Consider the following 21,118-nt stretch of genomic DNA (forward strand, 5'->3'; position numbering starts at 1 on the left):
TGATTATTATGCATATATTAGCTTAGGTTTCGAATTGATTATTCTTTATTCATTGCTAGTGAGATATATAGACAATTGGGAGCATAAATAAGAAAATAATAGTTTTATTTCTTAGTCGTTGTAGTATAGATGAAGTTTGTGAGTACCTTCACTAGAAAACTCATATGAGGCTATAACTCGTCCACTAGGGAATTCCTAGTGGTTTAAGGCCTTGTTGCATATGGTCAATGTATGCGCACTCAGCGAAACTAGAGTAGTTAGAACTCTATTTTTGGTCACTTATTCTAATTTCTCATATTTGCTTGAGGACAAGAAAAATGTTGTTTGGGGGTGGTTTAATAAGAGCCCAAAACTGTAGTTTTAACCCCTTAACAATAATATTTTTAGACCAATTATGCGAGTAATAAATAAGAGTTAATGCTGTTTACGTGTTTTTATGTATTTTAGACATTGAAGTCAATTATGTGCAGAAATGTGTCACTTTGGAGAGATAAAGGAGCAAGGGTTGGTTGCTAAGAAATTTTGTGATTAAAGGCCAAGATTCAAGGAGAAAAAGCCTTTATAAAGCCCGGTCAAAGCTGAAAAGTCAAAGTCAACGCGGGCAGAAATAGCACACAAAAGTCAGTAGAACTTTCGAAAATCGTATCTTTGGACTCAGACCTTGGAATTAGGCCTACCTTATGTTAAAACGGCCAGCTCAGAAAGAGATTTCAAATGGTCTAAGCCTTGACCCAATCAAAGGAGCAGAAGTGGAAGAAAAGTCTGTTAAAGCAAAATCCAGCTGAAAAAGCCTCTGTAGACTGAAGAAATTGGGTTTTGGGCTCGATTTTCCGGCCCAAAATATGGCTCCTCAGCCCATGCACGAAAATATGGATCTGGTCTCCTCCATTTCAAAACAGAATACTTAACTTTTAAGCATTCTTAGCTTTAGGTAGCAAGTAGTCATTAGATAATAGTTTTAGATCTAGATTTAGTCTCCATTTAATTAATTAGTTTTTTATCTTGTTTTAAATTCAGTTATTGAATTATTGTTATTGCTATTCATTAGATCAATAAAGTTAATTAGTTTTTCATAATTTAGTTTCATTTTCCATTAAATCATTGCAGTTTCAATTCATAGATTTTGTTATTTATCATTATTAGTTTCAATTAAATCTTGCATGAGTAGATTTCCATTTATTAAAAATAAGCAAAGTTATAATCTTTATATCATGTCTTGCTTAAATTTATATATTAATGATAGTATAATGATTCTAGGCTAAACCTCCATTAGAGGGGGTTGAAGAAGCCTTGATGAAGCTTGATTTTTGTTAAACGTATAATAGTCGTGATTTCCCATTCCATTCTAGAAAATAATTAGTTCACCATGAGAATGGGTTTGATTGTTTCACATGCTAGATGTTAGTTGGTAGAGATTACCATGAACAACTAGGGATTAGGAAGAACCTACTGTTATGTGAAAGCAGTTCAATTTGGATTACGACGATTCTTCGTTAGTAAATTAAGTCGAGTTAAGGTGGAATCAATCCCCCCCTAATTTCTTATCATAGATTCAATTTAGCATTTCATAGTTGAATTATCGTATCTCGTTAGTATAATTTCCATCATAGTATAATTTCGTAAAACTCTCATTAACTTTGGATAGATTAATAATCTTAGGAAACGCGAATTCTGAAGAACTAGGAGTGGAACGAATCTTTTACGCCGACTCTATTTCGATAGAATCGAGAGTATAAAACTTTGATAAATATAACAGAAAATAGTTTTAGTTTTACTTGCGTTTGAGTCTCGTTACTTATGCGTGAGTAAAACTATCAAAATACCTTTATCAGGGGAACTTCTTATTGATATAATTAGCCTTTTACCATCCATTATACTTGAGTCTAACTTAAACCATGTCGAGGTCGTAAGCTAGCTTGGGGTCCTTTTGGAGGACCCCTGGATTGTATTTGTTTGATAATTGGCCTTTGAATGGCAATTACAGTTAAATCATGTTTAACCCTGGCGTTGGTGTTAAGTTGATTTAGGGTCCTTTTGGGGAACCTTGGGTTGAATTGTTTGATAATTAACCACTGTGTGGTTGTTGTAGTTAAGTCGTTCTTGATTCCGCCTTTGATGTACGACCTGACATTGTGATATTCTTTGTTCATACCACAATTGGACTATGAACAATGATTGTTCATAGTCATGAGCTATGAACATTCTTTGTTCATATCACAATTGAACTATGAACAGTGATTGTTCATGGTTTGGTAGCTATAAACAATGAACAATCATTGTTCATAGTCCAATTGTGGTATGAACAAAGAATATTTGCTTTAGACTGCAAGCACCTTGGCTCATCCCCTTTGCTCACCATTAGCTTGGGAAATTACGTAAGATGCAAAAGAATTAGCATTGGAGTTATGGAATTGCTCAAAGGGATGGAATTGATATAAAGGCAGCAAGGGGTAGAAGAAGAGGACAAGGCATTACTGAACCATCACAAGCAAGTGGAAGAAATGGAATAGGACAAAGCATTGGGGGACCATCACTAGCAAGTGGAGGACAAAATGGACCTGCCGCAGGACAAAGTGCACCAGAGGCAGGACCAAGAAGCCAATTCCAAGCACCAATACCTATGGGCAGGGGTGGCTTAAGGGTTTGGACACTTTATATTTGTGGTTGTGTTAATGACTATGTTTTTCAGACTTTTTGGGTACCCTTGTTATTTGGAGCAGGTTTAAATATTATTTTGCCTTTTGAATTTTAGACAAGGTCATGTCTGTCTTGCTTGATGCTGTATTGAACAATATTATGTTGGGTTAATGGTAGAGACAAGGAGATGGAATACCACTCAAGAAAGACTCTCTCTCTTGTTATTCATTCTTGTTGGACTATGAACATTCAGTGTTCATAGTGGACTATGAACACTAAATGTTCATAGTCCAACAAGAGTATGAACATTCAGTGTTCATAGTTGAACATTCAGTGTCCAACAAGAGTATGAACATTCAGTCCAACAAGAGTATGAACACTGAATGTTCATACTCTTGTTGGACTATGAACATTCAGTGTTCATACTCTTGTTGGACTATGAACATTCAGTGTTCATAGTTGATGCAGTATAGTTTGCCAATGCATATGTCAATGAACTTGGCATATGTCAATGAACTGGAAAAGCGGGCAACAAAGTCGGAAAGACATGGACGCGGCCATATTTGATTGGAAACGTCAAAATAAGCATAACCCACTGCTTTTGATGTGGGCACCACCCTCTCGGGCCCTAAATCCATCGTTTAGGCCTTCAAAATCACGTTTTTGCTATATTTTTTGATAGGAGAGTCCGTTTTCGATTTGGTTAGTTGGGTTAGTTCTATTTTGATTAGTAATTTCTTAATATGTGGTTATCCCAAAACTTTCCATTTTTGGAAACTTTCGAGTTTTGTGGTAATTAGGGTATTTCGCCTATATAAAGGCCGGTAGTCTATATTAGGGTTTTCAGTTTTGGTTTGAGTTAATAATATTAAAAGTTACTTATCTTGTTTCCATTGTTTTGTGGTAATTAAGAATTACTTCTCTTGTTTCCATTAATCCCTAAAAAGTTTGATAAACAAATTGGTTTTTCAAATTTTCGATTAGGTTTGCTGGAGAGAAGAAGGTTTGACCGTTTGAGTAGTCTGTAGATATATGTTGTAAAAAGTGACATAACATATAAGTTTGACAGTTATAGTGTCATGTATGACAGTTATAGTGTCATTTCTTGTTGGACTATGAACAATGAATGTTCATACTCTTGTCATATATAAGCTTTACGAGTAGATATGACACTATAAGTGTCATACTTATATGTTATGTCACTTTTTACAACATACATCTGCAGACTATTCAAACCTTCTGTTCAGAAACATAGAGCAGAACAGTACCATTTCTGCATATAACAACTTAAGTTACATATCTCTAACTACCATATTGCAGTATATAATAGTGAAACTCTTAGATGGAAAAAGTGAAAAACAACAACCTTAAAATTCAAAAACCCAACAATCTCAAGCTCATCAATAAAAACCCAATTACACCAGATGCAACTCGATTACTGATCTTATTCTCGAGTTGTTAATCCTCTCACTAATGGGGTTATCTTTCACAGAATTGATCCAGATCTGGTTTTTTTTTTTTTTTTTTTTTAGAAGATGAGACGTAAAAGACATTTTTACCCCACTTTTGGTTTCTGAAATTTCAAAATTTCACGATTTTTAAATGAATTAGATCTGAAGATCTCAGGATGAGATCTGACGGACCAGGATGGGTGTGAGATAAGTGTGGCAATATAAGAGTGTCACTATAACCTAACTGAAAATTTATGGCTTACTTTATTGCTATTTTATATCCCGAATCAATTCCATATCATAGTTTACAAAATAATGGGATCAAAGTTGACCGAATTAAGAAAAGCCCTACCAAGTTGAGATTTTAAAGCTGTACTTTCCCATATTCAGATTTTGTGCTATTGCTTGATCCCAAATATCATTGCTAGTTATGATCTTCTGTTCGTCATAACTCCATTCAAACACTTGCTGTATAGTTACACTAGCAATATTGCGTGTTATCCTTTATATGACTAATAGTCAAGTCGATCCTTTGCATTCTCTTTTGGTATTGGAAGAAATATATTCTCATTCTTATCACCTTGAAGTAGCTTGCTATGGAATGTATCGATAAGAACACTGTCCATCTCATTTGTCCATTGCATTGCCATATCTAATTAATAAACATACAAGTCGAGTTAAGTGAATCAATATATTCGAATGAAAAATAAATTGGCTTTTGAAATCAAATAGTATATAATCAATGTTCATAGTCCAATCATGGTATGAACAAATAATACTCATAGCTCATGGACTATGAACACTCATTGTTCATAGCTATGGGAGTCTATTTGAATTCTCGGCGAATGGTAAGTGGCCAAGGGAAATGAACAAGAGCAGTGGACTAGTCGCCCCTTTACTTGGAATTGGAAACGGTTTGAGTATCCCCAATTCCCCAGGCAAGATAGCCAGGCACTCATCTCAAGTCATTTTGTTCCGTTTTCAATGCACCAACAGTGCGTTTCTTTATATTATCCTGAACCAGAAAAGAGAAAATTCACTTCGTTTCTGAGCTTTGATCTTGATTTTCTAAGAATCATGGTGAGAAATTCGGAAATCAAGGATCTCCAATGCCCTTTCCCTCTGGGTGATGGTAATCAGATTGAAGAAAATATGAGATGAAAGCGGAGAAACACAAGGAGAGAGGAAAAGATAAATAATGAAACAGCGATCAGGCGCGCTCTTCTGGAAACCATGGTGAAAAGAGAGAATGCAACGGAAGATGACAAAATCTCGATGGTGGACTATAGAAAGGATGAGCGGAATTTTAAAAGCTTGGCTTTCACAGGTAAAATAGGATCTTTTCAAGAAACAAAGGTAAAAATGGTTACTGTCATCAATCTTCTCACAAGTGATGAGGAGAGTAATAGTGAGACGGAGGAGGACAAAACGAAGGTAAAAAAGGCTAAAGGGAAGGTAGTGGTGGATGATCCTGATACCTGGATGAATCAAGAGGGGGAGTCTGAGGAGGACAAATCATGGGAGGACTACAAATCTGATACGTTCCAGTGCACTGAGGATTTACCCCAAGCCAAGATTCTCAAAAAGCTAGGAGAAGGTAGCCGGAGAGTGAAAAGTTGGGGGGACTTTTACTATGGATATTCCTCAACAGCCGCCTCTATTTTAATGATGGCTTGGAATTGTCGTGGGATTGGCACCAACACAACATTTCGATCTCTAGAGGGCCACATCCGAGAACACGAGCCGGATGTTATATGTTTAGCAGAAACAAAGGTGGGTAGTAGAAGGATTGCAGCTGTAGGGAAGATGATTAAATATGGGAGAAGCTTTTGTGTGGATGTTGATGGTAGTAAAGGGGGATTGGCAGTTTTTTGGAAGGACGATTGCAATATTGAAATTTTGGGAGGCACAACGAACCAAATTACAGGGATACTAGGGAGGGAGCTGCTGGAGCCATTCTATGGGATGGAGATGGGAGGATAGTGGCAATAGCTTGCAAGGAGTTGAGTGCGAGATCTCCTGAAGAGGCTGAGTACATGGCTCCTGAGGTGGGGGCGATGCTGGGAAAGAAAGAAGGGATCAAGTTTGTCAGACTACAAGGAGATTGCCAGCAAGTGATCCTGGGATTACTAAACCCAGAGAAAGCTAACTAGAGGATGCAAGCGGTTGTCAAGGCCATCATCAGTGTTCTAGATAGTTGTTCTCCCTGTAACTTCTTTTGGATTCCTAGGAATCTTAATAGCCAAAACCATGAACTAGCAAAATGGACAGCAAGGCATTTGGTAATGGAATATGTCTACTGTTCTAAAAATCAATCTAGGCGGCCGCCTACGCGGTCTCTAGGTGCTAGGTCTTCACTGCGTGTTATCCATCGTAAGGTCTTCATTTATTACATGACTAATAGTCAAGTCGATCATTTGCACGCTCTTTTGGTATTAGAATAAATCCATTCTCATTCTTATCACCTAGAAGTAGCTTGTTATGGAATGTATCGATAAGAATATCGTCCATCTCATTTGTCCATTCCATTGCCATATCAAATTGTGTGTTTTCTTCCCATTTGGTGAAATTGGCTAGTGAGGTTTGTTAGTCATCGCATCTTCACGACAAGTCATTTGGCTATTGTGCATAGATCTTTTTGGGACTTTTAACTAATTTATACTTCTGATGGAGCAAGAAGTCTAGCTTGTTTAGAAAGGAAAGTTATACTAATATTTGTTCCCTTGTACTTTTTGGCATGGTGTTACTTGGGATATGTATACCATTTTGCGATAACAATGTAGAGTTTCTTATATATTGACCATCATACTCCATTTCTATTTTAAAGGTTTTCGAAAGATCCACCAATGAGTTTTTTGTTCTCTTTTGTTCCCCAACAATGTTTCAAATATGGTACTCAGTGATACACTAGCAGTGTAGTGTCGCACTGCACATGCCTCTGGTACTTTCTGTAGAAACATTCTTCCCCTGAAGGGAGGTGAATTTCATAGCAATAAGGCAAAAACTATCACAACAATGTTTTATACGTTTGGTAGTATATCATAAGCCCTAGAATTACAGATAGATATGACACTATATATGTCATACTCGAATGTTATGTCACTCTTTATAATATATGTAAATAAGAGTTTTATACGTTTGGTAGCATATCATAAGCGCTAGAATCACAGATAGATATGACATTATATTTGTCATACTAGAATATTATATTACTGTTTATGACATATTCCTGCAGAATCTCCTAACCTTACGTTACGGGTAACAGAGAACGCAGATCTATTTATGAACATATCAATGTCACACTAACTGACATATGTCTGATGATGGTCTTGTCTCATGGTGAGGGACAACCCCAACATCCCAACAAAAAGAAACAATAGAATATACAATGCTTGCCAATATAGCGTATCTTATAGAATATTGCTCTATTTCATTGATTAAACCAAAGAAAATAACACCATAGATACCACTACAAAATAATTTAGAAGCCAATCCTTAAATCTTCACCATTGTGCGACAAATAGCACATGCTCCACTTGATCTAACTATTACAAAAATGCTTATAAAAATCTTGTTAGAAGATTAGCAACAACTGCTCTAAAGCTTAGCAGCATTGTTCATATCACAATTGGACTATGAACATTGATTGTTCATAGTCATGAGCTATGAACATTCTTTGTTCATATCACATTTGGATTATGAACAGTGATTATTCATGGTTCGGTAGCTATAAACAATGAACAATCATTGTTCATAATCCAATTGTGGTATGAACAAAGAATATTCATAGCTCATGACTATGAACATTGATTGTTCATAGTACTGACATTTCTGGTATGTTTCTGTTCACTATCCCTTTCTCCCCACGCATTACAATCAAGAATTCGTTTCTTAATCCCATTACTGTCAATAGAAGTTTAGAACTAATCAGGCAAGTCCTCATCCTACGAGGTGGAACCAGCAGGTATATTCACAATAATTTTAGATCTTCTGAACTCCTAGGATTAAATCAAGAATCAAAAAATTCCAGGTAAATTTTCTTCCATTAACCAAAGCAGATTTCCCCACCAGCCCTCTGACACTTGATATTTCGCAAAATTTCCTTCCCCTGAAATCACTGAAATTTCACTCCTCTCTCTCTCCAATCTCCACCACGTCACCAAACTTCTCGAACACAAAATTTTCTCACTCCAACTGTACAAACCCCAAGCCCCTTCCCACCAACCACCACCGCCTGTCTAGCCTCCGCCTTCGAACAAAACACCACCACCTAAAAACGTCTTTCCGGTAAGTTGCTTTCATACTGGAACTAGAAGTCGAAAAAAGCAGTAGTTTGTAGAGATTTATTATTTAATTAAGTAATATATCATTTTGGAAATCATTTTATTTTGGAGCATTTGTACAGCTTTATAGAGCTTTAGTAGAGGTAGGGTGGTTGATTGGTACCTCGGAGAGTTATAAAAACTTTTTATTTCAGGTTTCATATGGCTCAGACATGTGGCTCAAGCAATCAATCCAATGGCTCAGACATGGGGCTCAGGTTTCATATGGCTCAGACAAATCGAAGTGGAAATGGTCTGAACTTTCAAGAAAGAAATCGACGTATCATGCGTAATAGGAACGCTATGTACGAAAAGCTGATTCTTGAGGCATCAAAATTTCAGACAAAGATAGCAAGAGCGGCCCGAGGCACTGTGACTCCTCCCCCAAATGCAGCAGTGATCAACTTAGTAAATGAAGAATTAGCTACTTTGGGCCATGGTAAGGATCAAAATGGTCAGTCCCTTTTCAGTTGTCATTTTAGTTTATGGAGTATGAATAGGATAAAAGAAATGAACTATACACAGACTTAGTTGGTAACTTGGTAAACACATGTATTGTTGGCGTCATTTTCTATGTCGTACTACTGTCAGGTATTAAGGTTATCAACTGATCGATTAAGTAAATATGTCTTTTATTTAGAACGAAGGCAAAAGGTGATGAAGAATGTTCAAGTCCCATCAACTAATGCTAAGAGGAATCGATCAATGCGATCAAGCAATCAATCCAATGCTAGGAAACTGTAAAAAATCACTGGAGAGGGTATGGCATGGAAACTATTGCAGTTTCTGAAAAGGGTCGTAATATGAAGAAACAAATTACTGGTTCTAGTGTTGAACATACAGAAGAAGCAAAGATCATTGCTGAGTTAGAAAATGTGTCTGACCTATATAGCATTACTTTCATTAAAGCTTTAGAGCTCCTTGATGATGACAAAAAAGCAAGGGTGTTCATGGCGTTAAAATTTTTGAGAGGCGTAGGGGAATGGTTGCTATATCATCTAACCGAAAAATGATTTGGAATGTGGGAACTAAAGTGGTTTTGTGTTTGTTCTTTGAAACTGCATATCTTTTCAGGGGTCATTCGGTGCTTTAGTTAGTTTTTCGTCTATAAATTTAGAATGTGGATACTGGATGCTAATGTGATGATCCATTTTGTATATGGTGCTGAAAATGTATATTTTGTTCAGATCATTAGTTGCTTTGGTTGTTTATGAGTTCCATTTAGATTTTAGAATGTGGGGACAAGAGTGATGATCCATTTTATCCATGTTGCTGAAAATGTCAATTTTGTTAAGGATAATTTCATGAGGATTTCATTACTCATTAGGTGCTTTGGTTTTTATGACTATGTAATTATTAGGAGATACTCATGACTTAATTAATAAAGTTAGAATTTATTTTGGATTTGGTACTTCTTGTTGTTATGTTCTCTCTCAAAGCCCTCAAAGAAACCATCGAAAAGTTTTCTCTAACTCTCTCACAAAGAAAAGAAAATGTCATATCTAACTCTCTCACAATGAAAAAGTCATTTTTTCACTCTCTCTCTCTCTTGATCTCTTAAATTAGATCATATTACATGAGATTTCATTGCTTCTCTTTTTCGGATTCCACTCTTTTCTTTGAATTTCCTAAGAATCATATGAAACGAAAATTTGAACCAACTAACAAAATCCATATTCAACCAAATACTATATTTTGGAATTATTTATAGTTATTTATAAGTTCTGAAGTTACACACTTATCCGAAAAGCTAGGTGCCTAAGTATCATCCAAAATAGACCATCATATTTATCCATCACTATCCAAAATGCTATTGTGTAGTTATTGGACTCCACCCTACTAGAAAATTTTCCTAACTCGTACCATTCATTGACGCGTGCAACATTCATTCCTCCAAGGCTCCAAGGGAGCCGCAAAATCCTAGCTCATACGTAGTAAAGTATGTCATTACTCCATTAAAAACGCTTCACTAAAAATTAGTATATACAAATAATTGTCTATATCATTATGTTTGACATAAATGATAGTATGTCATCCGAATAGTCATAGCCAAGAAAGTATGTCATAAGTAACATCTTACGAAGGTACTATGTAAACATAACGATAGATGTGATTATAAATAACATACATAGTATAATATGTCATGAAAAATATCATAGCATACCGTCATACATAACAAAGTACATACCCAACGCGGTACAAATGTATTATGTAAAAAATAATTGTATATGTGCTTATAAATAACATACATAGTATAGTATGTTATGCAAAATTTCATAGAGTACAGACTACGTGGTCTACTACCCGGTACATAAGATTGCATTGTAAAAACATGGATATATGTTATAAAAAATGTCATATAGGCTATAGTATGTAATTAATAGTTTTATAAACATAAAGTATATCATACTTTATGCCAAATATATGTAACTAGAAATGACATTGTGGAAGCATGCTATTTATTATAACATATACAGTGAGATGTCAACGATTGGAGTTTCTACCCTGCGAAAGTATGTCACTTAAAGTGACATATCGACCCATCAGTTTCGTAAGAAGTGACATAACATATAAGTATGACAGTTATAATGTCATATCTACTCGTAAAGCTTATATACGACAATGTATAAGCTATGGATGACACTGTATAAGCTATGAACAACACTATATAACAAAGAAAGTTTATATACGACAATGTATAAGCTGTCCACAAGAGTATGAACATTCATTGTTCATAGTCCAACAAGAGTATGAACATTCACTGTTCATAATTCAATGGTATGAACACTGAATGTTCATAGTCAAACAAGAGTATGAACATTCATTATTCATAGTCCAATAGGATTATTGATGTAGAGAATAACTTATAAGTTGCAGATTTTCACTAAAGCCTGTTGATTTCTTGTGAAATACCAGGGATTAATGGCTTCAAGGTTTGTTGATTCACACACAAGGAATACCAAACAATGGAAACAAGAGAAGTAACTCTTAATATTATTAACTCAAACCAAAACTAAAAACCCTAATATAGACTACCAGCCTTTATATAGGCGAAATACCCTAATTACCACAAAACTCGAAATTTTTCAAAAATGGAAAGTTTTAGGATAACCACATATTAAAAAACTACTAATCAAAATAGAACTAACCCAACTAACCAAATCGAAAACGAACTCTCCTATCAAAAGATATAGCAAAAACAAAACTTTCCTAAAACTACAAAAAAAAAACGTGATTTTGAAGGCCTAAACGATGGATTTAGGGCCCAAGAGAGGGTGGTGCCAACGGAGAAGCCGTGGGTTATGCTTATTTTGACGTTTCCAATCAAATATGGTCGCGTCCATGTCTTTTCGACTTTGTTGCCCGCTTTTCTAGTTCATTATTGACATATACATCATATGTCAAGTTCATTGACATATGCATTGGCAAACTGTACTGCATCAACTATGAACACTGAATGTTCATAGTCCAACAAGAGTATGAACATTCAGTGTTCATAGTCCACTAGGAGTATGAACACTAAATGTTCATGGGTCAATTTGAGATACCCCCCTGTTTGGTTAGTGTTCATACTCTACTCCACTAGGAGTATGAACACTTAAAGTCCACTATGTAGTATGGAGAACAATAGAGTAGCATTGAAGATACAATAAGGGTATAAAATATATTTCGACCAGTTATAAAATTTTGGCAAAGAACAACAAATTCTAAGAACATTCAACAAGTATGAAAAATGTCATAACTAAATCAAAATGAAAGAGAGATGAACTTACTCTAAGCCTACGATGGTTGGCAATGAAATTTCTAGTGGAGGAGTTGTCAACAATAGGAATTGGTGGCACTTCGTTACATTTTCTTTTTCGGGTTTGGGTGCTTGATCCTCCTCGTATTCGTGGAGGCATGTTTAAAATGACGGTTTAGAATATTGATAGTTAGGGTTTAATGATAATTGTAATCTCCATGAAGTCATTGCTACATATGATATCCCAAACTTTATAAAAAATGTTATAAGAGAAGAGAATGTTTGAAACAAAAGTTTGTGCAAAACGTGATTAAGAAACATTTGTCAGAGATTAAGTTGTATATTGGACTCTGGGTTGCTTGTTCCATTGCCAATTCACTAAATTAATGCAAGTTCAAACAAGTGCCAAAATTAGGTGAGGCATGTAAATATATATAGCATAGCTATAAAAACAGGATTCAGAGTACACTGCAGAGCATCATAAACATACTCTTACTTATGTTTACAAGAGGAAAAAAAAATCTCTTTGCATTTACTGTCTGACAGGAATATCCTTGCTAGTTCGCCAGTCCTGAATTTTTATTACGAATTAAGATAACTTGTTCTAGAACCCATCAATCCCTCGTTCACTAATAACCGTAAAAAAGATAGTCTTACTAATGAATAAAGCGATGAACTCTAAACGAAAGTAAAACTATAAACTGTGGCTTATACTATAATTATCAAAGATATTTGTTTTCTACTCTCGATCCTATTGACGTAGAGTTAGAATAGAAGATTCGTTCCACTCCTACTTCTTTAGCATTCAAATTTTCTATAATTTATGGTCTATCCAAGGTCAATGAGAGATTTACGAAGGAAATTTATACTACGATGTGAATTCAAATAACAAGATACAAATAACGGAATGAAATGACAGAATGCTAAGAGTTGAATCTAAATAAATAATTAGGGGAATTTGATTCCACCTTGAATCCAACTTAATAACCTAGCATAGATTTGTTGTAAACCAATTCTTACGTTCTTACGGTAAGAATTGGTCGTTCTAATCCCTAATTATACATGGCATTTCTACCAATTCATAACTAGCATGTGAGGTCGTCCACCCATTCTCATGGTGAATCAACGACCTTCTAGAGTGGAATAGATTCTTACAACGATTCTATACTACACAATCAAGTTTTCATCAAGGCTTCATCAAACCCCTCTAATGGAGGTTTAGCCTTGATTCATCAAACTATCATTTCCAATTGAATTAAAACTAGACATAATATAAAGATTTGAACTTTACTAATTTAACTACTTAAGAATTGAAATCCAAATTAATAACTAGGAATTGAATAACAACCACTAATTGAAATTAGATCTAAACAAATTTAAATGACAAAATCGAAATTGACAAGAACTACTATTTTATTTATCTAATGAAATGAAGAACAATGATTCAAATAAATAATCTAAAACAAGGAATGAAACTAATTAATTACTTCTTGAAATTTAAAAACTAGATCTACAAGCTATTCTAATGGCTACTTTCTATTCTAAGCTATCTAACTATATCTTTCTTAAGAGTTAAGTCATGTTTTATGTAAAGGAGGAGACCAGATCCACAATTTCATGCATGGGCTGAGGAGCCATGTTTTTGGGCCGGAAAATCGAGCCCAAAGTCCAATTTCTTCAGTCCATAGAGCCTGTTTCAGCTGGCTTTGACTTCAGTAGACGTTTTGTCCACTTCTGCTCCTCTGATTGGGTCAAGGCTTGAACCATTGGAAATCTCTTTCCGAGCCAGTCGTTTTGATATAAGGTAGGTCCAAATCCAAGGCCTGAGTCCAAAGATATGGTCTTTGGAAGTTCTGCTGACTTGTGCACTATTTCTGCCCGTGTTGACTTTTCAGCTTTTGACCGGGCTTTATAAAGGCTTTGTCTCCTTGAATCTTGCCTTTTATCACAGAACTTCTTAGCAACCAACCCTTTGCTCCTTTATATCACCAAAGTGGCATATTTCTCCACATAATTGAGTTCCATGCCTGAAATACATAAAAGTACGTAATTAGCATTAACTCTTATTTATTACTCTCATAATTGGTCTAAAAGTAGTATTATTAAGGGGTTAAAACTACAGTTTTGGGCTCTTATCATTCACTTTGTGTTGTAAAGGCAGCTGGTGTTCTTTTGTCACAACACAAGTGATAAAGCTCACCTGAAGCTCGATATGCCTTTGGTTCCTACCTTAAACCGACAAAGCACTTACTATATTCTGACATTTTAATACTATTTACAGAGCACTTAACAAAAACTAGTTAATACCATTTCTGACATATTCTAATACATTCTGCAATTTATGACAGTATATACGCATACAAAAAATAGATATTAAAGCCAAAAAATCTTGTCAGCACAAGGATAGTTACGAAAGGTCTAAATCCATAACATATTTTGGAACCCTTTTATACCACTTCACGATCCTTGGTTCCATTATAGTTGCTCAATCCCAAGCTTATGTCCATGCAAATGACTCCCACCCTAGAGCAAGTGGTGGAATAGGACTATCATCTTCAAGCACGAGTTTTGCAAAATGTGTGCCTCCTCCAATGTGGCCTATTGCCACTATCTGGACACGAGTTAGATCAGGAGCAGTCCACAAAGGAAAGTATGACATACATTCTTTCTCTCCAATGACAACAAGGACACACTAAAAAGTATTAGCGGCTAAAAATCCCATTGAATGAAGTTCAAACCATTCTTTGGGGTTCATCGTATATGGAATTGTACATCGTAGATTTGTCTTGATCGCTTCTTTTCATTCTTCTCCACCCATCATTAAAGTATAATCTGCCTCATGGGAAATCAACTCTGTCAACATAAGAGCCCTCACAGTAATCCATGCATCATCTTCATTAGACCCTAAGCATCGTGCAATCACGCTAAATCCACAATGTCCATTCAGTTCAACATCTTGCCAATCCACAATGAATTCTCGTATTAATGGATTTAAGTCACGTAACCCATCATCCCAATTAGACCCAATTTCAGGTAAATCTACAAGCACTTGAATATGAGTTCTTCTTGGTTTTCTTTTGCATGGTACCAACTTCGTGGCTTTACTATTCTTGCTTTCTTGAGTTACAATTTGTTCCTCAACTGTTTGTGCATACTCGAAAGTTGAAGGCTCTCTCTTTGTGTCACTTGTATCTTTACAAGTCTTCACACCAATTTTTATTCCAGGTGGCCTACCCCTCACATTGGTGTTAACCCGAGGCTCTCGCATGAAAGTTGCCTTTGGATCACCTAGTTCTACACACTTTTTCAGCATCAAAACCTTTTGTTCATCTGAGAGCGGTCAAACTTCTTCCTCGAATGCATGCAAGCTCTGGCTGAATATCAAAGGACCGATTAGGAAGATCAATCGAGTGCTACTAAAGCTGTCTCCACCTAGGGTGTATCAAAGATAAGGGGATGCTTCCCCTACCAATTAGAACAATTTCACATAACTCATGCGCACAAGGAAGCCCATACATACTCTTGTAAACACAACGACATGAATTTCATCTGTACCAACTCTAACAGACCTTATTAGCTCTTTTGCTATCAAATCCAATGCATCTCTAGAAATATACCCTCTAAGTTGCACATATGTGTTTTGTTTGTAACGATGATCCCAGAGATTCAAGCTCCTATTAAAAGAACTTTCAATTTCTGTCACTTGGTTTGTCAAGAGATTATTAATCAAATTAAAGTTTCGGCAGAAGTTACCATTATTGCTAGAATGCAAATGCCTCTTCAAAGAGGAATGCATACTTTCAACTCGGTTACTGCTCGAAGTACCAAAATGCATATAGAGATCTATCCAAGTCGAGACAAACCTTTCTTTGTACTTCGAAAGCCCAGTCCTGGTCTTCTATGTATTCCACCACATCATAATGATCTCCGTACTCAAGTTTAAAACAACGTAGGTGTTCCAAGTACTCAACTTCAGTACGAGCTATTATCACTGTTTCGAACATAAACATAAATTGTTCATACTCAACAAATTTCCCAACACAAATGTTCCTCTTGATGTGAACTCGACACAAGAAGTGTGCAGCTTCAGGAAACACTATAGCTATCGCATTCATAAGTGCCAACTTACAATCAGTCGTAATTATCTTTACAAAAGTAGCTTTGTAGTCCAGAATATCACGCAACCTCTTTAAAACCCAAAGGTAAGAATCTTCTTTCTCACTCTCCAAATACCCAAAAGCAATACAGAATGTCTTCATCGTGGATGTGAACCCAATAACTTCAAACAATGGCATCTTGAACACAGTCGTCTTGTACGTGCAATCCATGACAATGACCTCGAGAAAACACTTTGCCAAATGAATTGATTGGGGATGTGCAAACAACAAATCTCTACATTCACCTGTTACTAGATTATCCCTATGAAACTCTGTGTAACCAAATTCATCTAAATTTCTTAGAAATTCTTGCATTTGGTTTCTTCCACTCAACCGAACCAACTGATTCTTGTGATGATAATTGTATAAAGTGCTTTTGTTTGACAAATTATTGTCATCTCTCTGTTTCAAGAGGGGTAAAATTTCACACGGTTTAACACCACTCAAAGACAAATCTTGAACAATCAATTTTTCTTTGGCTTTTAACCTTCCGACGAACTGCACGACCTATAAGATGCTCTCCAATAATATTATTATGAGTTCCACACATAACACTCACTATCCATCCACCTTCGTTTCGTAATTCCCCTTTCAACACAAATGGACAGCCACATTTCTTCGAACTGGATTGCCTATATTCTTTCGTTTTTTTGTTCAATATTTTTGGCTTTACAGATGGTCTAAATTTTCCACTCCTTTTGCAACTCAAGAAAACTCTAGGTCTTTGCCCAAGTCCCGAATTATCAGACCTTGATATCACAACCACAACTCCAACGGTCATACCAACTATCGAACACCATCGGATCAACGAGTGACGATCTTTGAAAACCTGCGTAAACCCTTGATCTTAGATACTATTGACGAAAATTTGTTTTTTGCTAAGTTATTGATAAAATAAATAAAAAATACAAGCTTTCAAATTATTATCTCAATTGTTGTAAATGATTCGGTCATATCGAGATAGCTAATTTCAACATTGTTGTAAAATTTATCATCGGAATAATAATTTGATTGCAGTATTGTTAAAGCTGATTCCATATCACTTGGAGAACCTTTCAAATTATCATTTTGATTTTGGCAGGAGAATTTATCTTGAATGTTGCTTCCACCACTTGAGTCCATTCTTAAAGTGAAAATTTGGTGGGAATAACAACAATTTTGTGGGAGACTCAAGACTAACCTAAGAGAACAAGAGAGGGAGGGGGGAGAAATTTCAGAAAGCATGAGTGGTAGGAGTGTTGGTGGAGTAGTAAGTATGGTGAAGAGCTCGTTTGAATTACAATGGGGTGTGGACAGAGTTTTAAGGTTATAATGGTCATATTAACAAAAAATAGGATGTGGAGAGAGTTTTTTAAGGGTATAATTGTCATATTAACAAAAAAATGGGGTGTGGAGAGAGCACTAGTTTTTTTTTTGTATAAACTTGCCGTGTGTAGAGAGACAATCAGGGTGTGACGAGTATTACTACATACATAGTATAGTATGTTATGCAAAATTTCATAGAGTACACGCGACCTACTACCCGGTACATAAGATTGCATTGTAAAAACATTGATATATGTTATAAAAAATGTCATATAGGTTGTAGTATGTAATTAATAGTTCTATAAACAGAAAGTATATCATACTTTGGTTCAATTTAAAACAATTGTTTAAGAGGATATCGTATGTCAATAAGAGTTTTATACATTTGGTAGTATGTCATACTCGAATGTTATGTCACTTTTTATAAGATGTGTCAATAAGAGTTTTATACGACAGATAGATATGACACTATATATGTCATACTCGAATATTATGTTATTTTTTATAATATATGCTAGTAAGAGTTTTATACGTTTGGTAGTATGTCATAACTCATAAGCACTACAATCACTTTTATATATATATATATATATATATATATATATATATATATATATATATATATATATATATATATATATATATATATGACTATATATGTCATACTCAAATGTTATGTAACGTTTTATAACATATATCAATAAGATACGGTGGGTAGTATATCATAAGCTAGAATCGCGGATAGATATGATACTATATATGTCATACTCGAATTGTATGTCACATTTTATAACATACGTCAATAAAATACGTTGGGTAGTATATCATAAGCTCTATAATCACTAATAGTTATGACATTATATATGTCATACTTGAATGTTATGTCAATTTTTATAATATATGATAGTAAGAGTTTTATATGTTTGGTAGTATATATTATTAGCGCTAGAATCACTGATAGATATGACACTATATATGTCATACTCGAATGTTATGTCACTTTTTATAATATATGTCAATTAGAGTTTTATACGTTGGGTAGTTGGATCACAAATAGATATGACACTATATATGTCATACTCGAATGTTATATTACATTTTATAAGATATGTTAATAAGAGTTTTATACATTTGGTAGTTAAGCGCTACAACCACTGATATATGACACCCATACTCGAATGCTATGTCACTTTTTATTACATATGTAAATAAGAGTTTTATACGCTGGGACACTATATATGTCATACTCGAATATTATGTCACTTTTTATAATATATGCTAGTAAGAGTTTTATATGTTTGGTAGTATATATTATTAGCGCTCTAATCACTGATAGATATGACACTATATATGTCATACTCGAATGTTATGTCACATTTTATAACATATGTCAATTAGAGTTTTATACGTTGGGTAGTTGAATCACAGATAGATATGACACTATATATGTCATACTCGAATGTTATCTCACTTTTTATAATATATGATAATAAGAGTTTTATACGTTTGGTAGTATATATTATTAACGCTAAAATCACTTACAGATATGACATTATATATGTTATATTCAAATGTTATGTCACTTTTTAGAATATATGCTAATAAGAGTTTTATACGTCTGGTAGTATTATTAGCTTTAGAATCACTGATAGATATGACATTATATATATCATACTCGAATGTTATGTCACTTTTTATAATATATACGTTTGGTAGATATGCCGCTCTTGGTCACAAAAGGGAATCTACTTTTTTTTCTTCCTCAACCTTTATTTTTTCGGTATGCCGCTCCACGAGCAGAGTGAGAGAACGAAGTGGGCTGTGGTGCACAAGCCTCTAGAAAAGGGTGTAGAAAGAGAGGTTGGAAGCACTTTCGCGACTGGGACGAGGCCATCCAAGCCAAAGAAAAGGGGGCGCCAAACTAGAACCTTGAGGAACCTTTCCGAAGCATTTTGGGCTAAATCCTTTGCTTCTGTAATAAGAGCCATGGGTAAATGAGTGAGCTCCACTTGTCATACTAGAATGTTATGGTACTGTTTATGACATATTTCTCTACAACCGCTCTAACCTTCTGTTCTGTTCTGTTCATAGTCCAATTGTGATAAGAACAAAGAATGTTCATAGCTCATGACTATAAACAATCAATATTCATAGTCCAATTGTGGTATGAAGAAAGAATATTCATATCTCATGACTATGAACAATCACTGTTCATAGTACATACAATATGGACTATGAACACTCATTGTTCATAGCTCATGCCGAGCAATGAACACTCACTGTTCATAGCTCATGACTATGAACAATGAGTGTTCATAGTTACCGAACTATGAACAATCACTGTTCATAGCTCATGACTATGAACAATGAGTGTTCATAGTCCAATTGTGGTATGAACATAGAATATTCATAGCTCATGCTATGAACAATGAGTGTTCATAGCTACCGAACTATGAACAATCACTGTTCATAGCTCATGACTATGAACAATCATTGTTCATAGTCCAATTGTGGTATGAACATAGAATATTCATAGCTTATGACTATGAACATTGATTGTTCATAGTATGTACAGTATAGACTATGAACACTCATTGTTCATAGCTACCGAACTATGAACAATCACTGTTCATAGCTACTTTCCAGTATGTTTATGTTCACACTCCCTTTCTCTCCACGCATTACAATCAAGAATTCATTTCTTAATCAGGCAAGTCCTCATCCTACGAGGAGGAACCAGCAGCTATATTCACAATAATTTTAGATCTTTCTAACTCCTAGGATTATCATAAGCACTAGACTCATTGATAGATATGACACTATATATGTCATACTCGAATGTTATGTCACTTTTTATAATATATACATTTGGTAGTATATCATAAGAATCACAGATAGATATGACACTATATTTGTTATACTATAATGTTATGTTACTGTTTATGACATATTCCTCTGCTCGTTATTTGTAAAAGCGAAACGGATCCATTTATGAACATATCAATGTCACACTAACTGACATATGTCCGCTGATGGTCTTGTCTCATGGTGAGGGACAACCCCAACATCCTAACAATAAGAAACAACATAATATATAATGCTTGTCAATATAGCATATAGAATATTGCTCTATTTCATTGATTAAACCAAAGAAAATAAGAAAATAACACCATAGATACCACTACAAAATAATTTAGAAGCCAATCTTAAAATCTTCACTATTGTGCGACAAATAGCACATGCTCCACTTGATCTAACTATTATAAAAAGATGAGCTTTACAAAAATGCTTACAAAAATCTTGTTAGAAGATGACAACTGCTCTAAAGCTTAGCAGCATTGTACTCCTCTTTCCTAACGTTAACTATCCGTAATATGGAAAAAGACTCTCCCGTCGTCACTATAAAACTTTCCAACATTGAATTTCTCCGAAACCTTGCTCCCAACCTCATCCACGGGAAACGATACAAGTTCAATAGGAGAAAAATAGTCACTCTAATGGTAC

The sequence above is a fragment of the Coptis chinensis genome, chromosome 3 (genome assembly GCF_015680905.1).
Source record: "Coptis chinensis isolate HL-2020 chromosome 3, ASM1568090v1, whole genome shotgun sequence".
Taxonomy (NCBI): domain Eukaryota; kingdom Viridiplantae; phylum Streptophyta; class Magnoliopsida; order Ranunculales; family Ranunculaceae; genus Coptis; species Coptis chinensis.